This window comes from Arachis hypogaea, chromosome 2, assembly GCF_003086295.3.
Source record: "Arachis hypogaea cultivar Tifrunner chromosome 2, arahy.Tifrunner.gnm2.J5K5, whole genome shotgun sequence".
In the NCBI taxonomy this organism is placed as follows: Eukaryota; Viridiplantae; Streptophyta; class Magnoliopsida; order Fabales; family Fabaceae; genus Arachis; species Arachis hypogaea.
Genome location: NC_092037.1, coordinates 81,666,913 through 81,675,468, shown reverse-complemented (window position 1 = coordinate 81,675,468; position 8,556 = coordinate 81,666,913). Strand labels below are relative to the sequence as shown.

At 38.2% G+C, this 8,556-nt stretch overlaps 1 non-coding gene across 1 annotated transcript; it reads left to right on the top strand.

The window, feature by feature from the left end:
* Positions 1–5,730: 5,730 nt before the first annotated feature.
* LOC112763123 (small nucleolar RNA R71) lies at positions 5,731–5,838 on the top strand. Its single transcript, XR_003182824.1, has one exon. It is a non-coding gene; the product is annotated as a small nucleolar RNA R71 (small nucleolar RNA).
* Positions 5,839–8,556: the final 2,718 nt, after the last annotated feature.

The window sequence follows — 8,556 nt, the reverse complement described above, 5'->3', positions numbered from 1 at the left end:
AAAACTCGAGGTACAGCAGAGCTCGACACCCTTAATCTATGGTGTGTAAAAACTCCACCGTTGAAAATACATAAGTGATGGTCCAGGCATGGCCGAATGGCCAGCCCCCAAATGTGATCAAAGATGTAAAATCCAAATGTCTAATACAATAGTAAAATGTCCTATTTATACTAGACTAGCTTGTAGGGTTTACAGAAATAAGTAATTGATGCAGAAATCCACTTCTGGGGCCCACTTGATGTGTGCTTGGGCTGAGCTTGAGCTTTACACGTGCAGAGACTTCTTTTGGAGTTAAACGCCAAGTTGTAACGTGTTTTTGGCATTTAACTCTGGTTTGTGACGTGTTTCTGGCGTTTGACTCCAGAATGCAGCATGGAACTGGCGTTGAGCGCCAGTTTGCGTCATCTAATCTCGAATAAAGTATAGACTATTATATATTGTTGGAAATCTCTGGATGTCTACTTTCCAACGTCGTTGAGAGCGGGCCATTTGGAGTTCTGTAGCTCCAGAAAATTTATTTCGAGTGTAGGGAGGTCAGAATCCAACAACATCAGCAGTCCTTTGTCAGCCTTTTATCAGAGTTTTGCTCAGGTCCCTCAATTTCAGCCAGAAAATACCTGAAATCATAGAAAAACACACAAACTCATAGTAAAGTCTAGAAATGTGAATTTAGCATAAAAGCCAATGAAAACATCCCTAAAAGTAACTAAATCCTACTAAAAACTACCTAAAAACAATGCCAAAAAGTGTATAAATTATCCGCTCATCACAACACCAAACTTAAATTGTTGCTTATCCCCAAGCAACTGAAAATCAAATAGGATAAAAAGAGGAGAATATACTATAAATCCCAAAATATCAATGAATATTAGTTCTAATTAGATGAGCGGGACTTGTAGCTTTTTGCTTCTGAACAGTTTTGGCATCTCACTTTATCCATTGAAGTTCAGAATGATTGGCATCTATAGGAACTTAGAATTTCAGATAGTGTTATTGATTTTCCTAGTTAAGTATGTTGATTCTTGAATACAGCTACTTTTATGAGTCTTGGCCGTGGCCCTAAGCACTTTGTTTTCCAGTATTACCACCAGATACATAAATGCCACAGACATATGACTGGGTGAACCATTTTCAGATTGTGACTCAGCTTTGCTAAAGTCTCCAGTTAGAGGTGTCCAGAGTTCTTAAGCATACTCTTTTTGCTTTGGATCACGACTTTAACCACTCAGACCCAAGCTTTTCACTTGGACCTGCATGCGACACGCACATGGTTAGGGACATCTTGATTTAGCCGCTTAGGCCTAGATTTTATTTTCTTGGGCCCTCCTATCCATTGATGCTCAAAGCCTTGGATCCTTTTTACCCTTGCCTTTTGGTTTTAAGGGCTATTGACTTTTTCTGCTTGCTTTTCTTTTTCTTTCTAATATTTTTTTCGCCACTTTTTTTTGCAAGCTTTGTTCTTCACTGCTTTTTCTTGCTTCAAGAATCAATTTTATGATTTTTCAGATTATCAATAACATTTCTCTTTGTTCATCATTCTTTCAAGAGCCAACAATTTTAACATTCATAAACAACAAGATAAAAAATATGCTCTATTCAAGCATTCATTCAGAAAACAAAAAGTATTGTCACCACATCAATATAATTAAACTAAATTCAAGGATAAATTCGAAACTCATGTACTTCTTGTTCTTTTGTATTAAAACATTTTTCATTTAAGAAAGGTGAAGGATTCATGGAATTATTCATAGCCTTAAGACATAGTTACTAGACACTAATGATCATGTAATAAAGACACAAACATAGACAATATATAGCATAAAAACCAAAAAACAGAGAAATAAGAAGAAGGAATGAGTCCACCTCAGTTATGGTGGCGCTTTCTTCTTGAAGAACCAATGATGTCCTTGAGCTCTTCTATGTCTCTTCCTTGCCTTTGTTGCTCCTCCCTCATTGCTCTTTGATCTTCTCTAATTTCATGGAGAATGATGGAGTGCTCTTGATGTTCCACCCTTAATTGATCCATATTGTAACTCAAGTCTTCTAGAGAAGTGTTGAGTTATTCCCAATAGTTGTTGGGAGGAAAGTGCATCCCTTGAGGCATCTCCGGGATTCCTTGGTGATGAGCTTCCTCATGCGTCTCTTGGGATCTATGAGTGGGCTCTCTTGTTTGCTCCATCCTTTTCTTAGTGATGGGCTTGTCCTCCTCAATGAGGATATCTCCTTCTATGATAACTCCAGCTGAGTAGCATAGATGGCAAATAAGATGAGGAAAAGCTAATCTGACCAAGGTAGATGGCTTTTCGGCTATTTTGTAGAATTCAAGGGAGATGACTTCATGAACTTCTACTTACTCTCCAATCATGATGCTATGGATCATGATGGCCCGATCCACAGTAACTTTGGATCGGTTGCTAGTGGGGATGATGGAGCGTTGGATGAACTCCAACCATCCTCTAGCCATAGGCTTGAGGTCCAGTCTTCTCAATTGAACCGGCTTGCCTTTGGAGTCTCTTTTCCATTGAGCTCCTTCCACACATATGTCCATAAGGATTTGGTCCAACCTTTGATCAAAGTTTACCCTTCTAGTGTAGGGGCATGCATCTCCTTGCATCATGGGCAAGTTGAATGCCAACCTCACATTTTCCGGACTAAAATCTAAGTATTTCCCCCGAACCATTGTAAGATAATTCTTTGGATTCGGGTTCATACTTTGATCATGGTTCCTAGTAATCCATGCGCTGGCATAGAACTCTTGAACCATTAGGATTCCGACTTGCTAAATGGGGTTGGTCAGAACTTCCCAACCTCTTCTTAGGATCTCATGTCGGATCTCCGGATACTCATTTTTCTTGAGTTTGAAAGGGACCTCGGGGATCACCTTCTTCTTGGCCACAACTTCATAGAAGTGATCTTGATGGGCTTTTGAGATGAATCTCTCCATCTCCCATGACTCGGAGGTGGAAGCTTTTGACTTCTCTTTCCCTTTTCTAGAGGATTCTCCGGCCTTAGGTGCCACAATGGTTATGGAAAAACAAAAAGCTATATTTTTACCACACCAAACTTAGAATATTGCTTGCCCTCGAGCAAGATAAGAAAGAAGAGAAGAAGAAGAAAAAGAAGAAGAAAAAGGAGGAGATGGAGAGAGGTGTATTCGGCCAAGGGGGAGAAGAGAGGGTTGTGTTGTGTGAAAATGAAGAAGAATGTAGGGGTTTATATAGTGGAGGGAGAGGGGTTAAGGTTCGGCCATATTGGGTGGGTTTGGGTGGGAAAGGGATTTTGAATTTGAAGGTAGGTGGGGTTTCTGGGGAAGAGTAGATGGATGTGAGTGGTGAAGAGGTGATGGGGGAAGAGAGATTGAGGTGATTGGTGAAGGGTTTTTGGGGAAGAGTGTTATTGGATTGTGTGAAGAGGAGATAAGGTGAGTTGAGGTAGGTCGGGATCCTGTAGGGTCCACAGATCCTGAGGTGATCCTGTGGGGTCCACAGATCCTGAGGTGATCCTGTGAGGTCCACAGATCCTGAGGTGTCAAGGGTTTATCATCCCTGCACCAATTAGGCGTGTAAAATGCCTCTACATGCAATTCTGGCATTTAAACGCCAGATTGATGCTTGTTTTGGGCGTTCAACGCCCATTTGCAGCATATTTTTGGCGTTGAACGCTAGTTCCATGCTTGTTCTAGCGTTCAGCGCCAGCTCTCCTAAGGGTGTATTCCTGGCATTTAAACACCAAGATGCTGCTTGTTTCTGGCGTTCAACGCCAGATCCATGCTCTGTTCTGGCGTTGAACGCCAGCCAGATGCTCCTTACTGGCGTTTAAACGCCAGTAAGCCCTTCCTCCAGGGTGTGCTTTTTCTTCTGCTGTTTTTGATTTTGTTTTTAATTTTAGTATTTATTTTGTGACTCCACATGATCATGATCCTAATAAAACACAAAAGAACATTAAAATAAAAATAAAATTAGATAAATAAAAATTGGGTTGCCTCCCAATAAGCACTTCTTTAATGTCAATAGCTTGACAGTGGGCTCTCATGGAGTCTCACAGGTGATCAGGTCAAGGTTGTAGACTCCCAACACTAAACTTAGAGTTTAGATGTGGGGTTTTAACACCAAACTTAAAGTTTGGCTGTGGCCTCCCAACACTAAACTTAGAGTTTGATTGTGGGGGCTTTGTTTGACTCTGTACTGAGAGAAGCTTTTCATGCTTCCTCTCCATGTATACAGAAGAACACCCTTGGGTCTTAAACACAAGGTAGTCTCCATTCAATTGAAGGACTAATTCTCCTCTGTTAACATCTATCACAGCTCCTGCTGTGGCTAGGAAAGGTCTTCCAAGGATGATGCATTCATCCTCCTCCTTCCCAGTGTATAAGATTATGAAATCAGCAGGGATGTAAAGGCCTTCAACCTTCACTAACACGTCCTCTACCAATCCATAAGCTTGTCTTACTGACTTGTCTGCCATCTGTAATGAGAATGTGGCAGGCTGTACCTCAATGATCCCCATCTTCTCTATTACAAAGAGTGGCATAAGATTTATGCCTGACCCTAGGTCACACAGAGCCTTTTCAAAGGTCATGGTGCCTATGGTACATGGTATTAAGAATTTGCCAGGATCTTGTCTCTTTTGAGGTAAAGTTTACTGAACCCATGTATCCAGGTCACTAATGAGCAAGGGAGGTTCACCTTCCTAAGTCTCATTACCAAACAACTTGGCATTCAGCTTCATGATGGCTCCTAGATATTGAGCAACTTGCTCTCCAGTTACATCTTCATCCTCTTCAGAGGAAGAATAGTCTTCAGATCTCATGAATGGCAGAAGGAGATTTAATGGGATCTCTATGGTCTCTATATGACCTTCAGATTCCTTTGGGTCCTCAATAGGGAACTCCTTCTTGCTTGAGAGACGTCCCATGAGGTCTTCCTCATTAGGATTCACGTCCTCTCTTTCCTCCCTAGGTTTGTCCATGTTGATTATGTCAATGGCCTTGCACTCTCTTTTTGGATTCTCTTTAGTATTGCTTGGGAGAGTACTAGGAGGAGTTTCAGTGACTTTCTTACTCAGCTGGCCCACTTGTGCCTCCAAATTTCTGATGGAGGACCTTGTTTCTCTCATGAAACTTAAATTGGCGTTAGACAGATCAGAGACTATGTTTGCTAAGTTAGAGGTGCTCTGCTCAGAATTCTCTGTCTATTGTTGAGAAGATAATGGGAAAGGCTTGCTATTGCTAAGCCTGTTTCTTCCACCATTATTGAAGCCTTGTTGAGGCTTTTGTTGATCATTCCATGAGAAATTTGGATGATTTCTCCAAGATGAATTATAGGTGTTTCCATAAGGTTCACCCATGTAATTTATCTCTGCCATTGCAGGATTTTCAGGATCATAAGCTTCTTCTTCAGAAGATGCCTCTTTAGTACTGTTGGATGCATTATGCCATCCATTCAGACTTTGAGAGATCACGTTGACTTGCTGAGTCAACATTTTGTTCTGAGCCAATATGGCATTCAGAGCATCAATTTCAAGAACTCCTTTCCTCTGAGGCGTCCCATTATTCACGGAATTCCTCTCAGAAGTGTACATGAACTGGTTATTTGCAACCATTTCAATAAGTTCTTGAGCTTCTGCAGGCGTTTTCTTTAGGTGAATGGATCCACCTGTAGAATGGTCCAGTGACATCTTAGAGATATCAGATAGACCATAATAGAATATATCCAAAATGGTCCACTCTGAAAGCATGTCAGAAGGACACCTTTTTGTCATCTGCTTGTATCTTTCCCAAGCTTCATAGAGGGATTCACCATCTTTTTGTTTGAAGGTCTGAACATCCACTCTAAGCTTGCTTAGCTTTTGAGGAGGAAAGAATTTGGCCAAAAAGGCCGCGACCAGCTTATCCCATGAGTCCAGGCTATCTTTAGGCTGTGAGTCCAACCATGTTCTAGCTCTGTCTCTTACAGCAAAAGGGAAAAGCATGAGCCTGTAGACATCAAGATCTACTCCATTAGTCTTAACAGTCTTACAGATCTGCAAGAACTCAGTTAAAAACTGGTAGGGATCTTCTGATGGAAGTCTATGGAATTTGCAGTTCTGTTGCATTAGAGCAACTAGTTGAGGTTTCAGCTCAAAATTGTTTGCTCCAATGGTAGGGATTGAGATGCTTCTTCCATCAAATTTGGAAGTAGGTGTAGTATAATCACCAAACATTCTCCTTGCATTATTGTTGTTAGGTTTGGATGCCATATCCTTTTCTTGTTCAAAAATTTCAGTAAAGTTATCTCTGGATTGTTGTATTTTAGCTTCTCTTAGTTTCCTCTTCAGAGTCCTTTTAGGTTCCGGATCAGCTTCAACAAGAATGCCTTTTTCCTTGTTCCTGCTCATATGAGAAAGCAGGAAACAGAAAATAATAATAAGGATCCTCTTTACCACAGTAGAGAGATTCCTTTATGTTAGTAGAAGAAGAGAAGGATAGAAGAAGGAAAAGGTAAGAATCCAAACACAAGGGTGTGATAGGGCTCGAATTCTTGAGCAGAAGAGAAGTGTTAGTAAATAAATAAATAAATAGAATAAGATGAGAGAGGAAGAAATTTGAAAATAAATTTTGAAAATGAGTTAGTGATTTTCGAAAATTAAAGGGGGAAAAGTAGTTAGGTGGTTTTGAAAGAGATAAGAAACAAACAAAAAGTCAATTAGTTAGTTGAAAAAAATTTGAAAATCAATTTTGAAAAGATAACAAGTTAGAAAAGATATTTTGAAATCACATTTTTGAAAAAGATAAAAAGATATGATGGAAAAGATATTTTGAAAAAGATTTGATTTTTAAAATTAAAATTTGATTACTTGACTAACAAGAAACTAAAAGATATGATTCTAGAATTTAAAGATTGAACCTTTCTTAACAAGAAAGTAACAAACTTCACATTTTTGAATCAATCACATTACTTGTTAGTTAAGTTTCGAAAATTTGAAATAAAATTAAGAAGAAGATTTTGAAAAATATTTTTAAATTTTTGAAAAATAGTAAAAAAATGAAAAAGATTTGATTTTTGAAAAAGTTTTTGAAAAGATAAGATTTTTAAAATTGAAAATAGCTAAGTTTTAAAAATTTTTTACTAAGTCAACTCAAATTTTTGAAATTTTGAGAAAAATAAGGAAAAGATATTTTTTATTTTTGAATTTTTAATTATGAGAGAGAAAAACATAAAAATGACTCACAACATGAAAATTATGAATCAAAACACATGATGCATGCAAGAACACTATGAATGTCAAGATGAACACCAAGAACACTTTGAAGATCATGATGAACATCAAGAACATATTTTTGAAAAATTTTTGATGCAAAGAAAACATGCAAGACACCAAACTTAGAAATCTTTAATGCTTAGACACTATGAATACAAAAATGCATATGAAAAACAAGAAAAGACACAAAACAAGAAAATATGAAGATCAAACAAGAAGACTTACCAAGAACAACTTGAAGATCATGAAGAACACATGCATGAGTTTTTAGAAAAAATGCATAAATTTTTTAAACATGCAATTGACACCAAACTTAAAAATTGACTCAAGACTCAAACAAGAAACACAAAATATTTTTGATTTTGATGATTTTATTAATTTTTTTGTATTTTTTTTAAAATAAATTTTGGAAAAACGAAAAAGAGAAGAAAAATTTTGAAAGATTTTTGAAAACTTTTTGAAAACAAAATAAGAAGAAAATTACCTAATCTGAGCAACAAGATGAACCGTCAGTTGTCCAAACTCGAACAATCCCTGAAAACGGCGCCAAAAACTTGGTGCACGAAATTGTGATCTCTAATAATGGCATTCAATTTGGTATGCGCATCTACTAACTCAGCACTTTCTTCACAACTTCGCACAACTAACCAGCAAGTGCACTGGGTCGTCCAAGTAATACCTTACGTGAGTAAGGGTCGATCCCACGAAGATTGTTGGTATGAAGCAAGCTATGGTCATCTTGTAAATCTCAGTTAGGCGGATAATAATTGGTTATGGAATTTTTGAATAATAATAATAAATAAACAAAAAATAAAGATAGAAATACTTATGTAAATCATTGGTGAGAATTTTAGATAAGTGTGTGGAGATGCTTTGTCCCATTTGGATCTCTGCTTTCCTACTGCCTTCTTTCAATCCTTCTTACTCCTTTCCATGGCAAGTTGTATGTAGGGCATCACTGTTGTCAATGGCTACATCCCATCCTCTCAGTGAAAATGGTCAAAATGCTCTGTCACAGTACGGCTAATCATCTGTCGATTTTCGATCATGTCGGAATAGAATCCATTGATTCTTTTGCGTTTGTCATCACGCCCAATAATCGTGAGTTTGAAGCTCGTCACAGTCATTCAATCCCTAAATCCTACTCGGAATACCACAGACAAGCTTTAGACTTTCCGGATTCTCATGAATGCCGCCAACAATTCTAGCTTATACCACGAAGATTCAGATTAAGGAATCCAAGAGATATGCGCTCGGTCTAAAGTAGAACGGAAGTGGTTGTCAGTCACGCATTCATAGGTAAGAATGATTATGAGT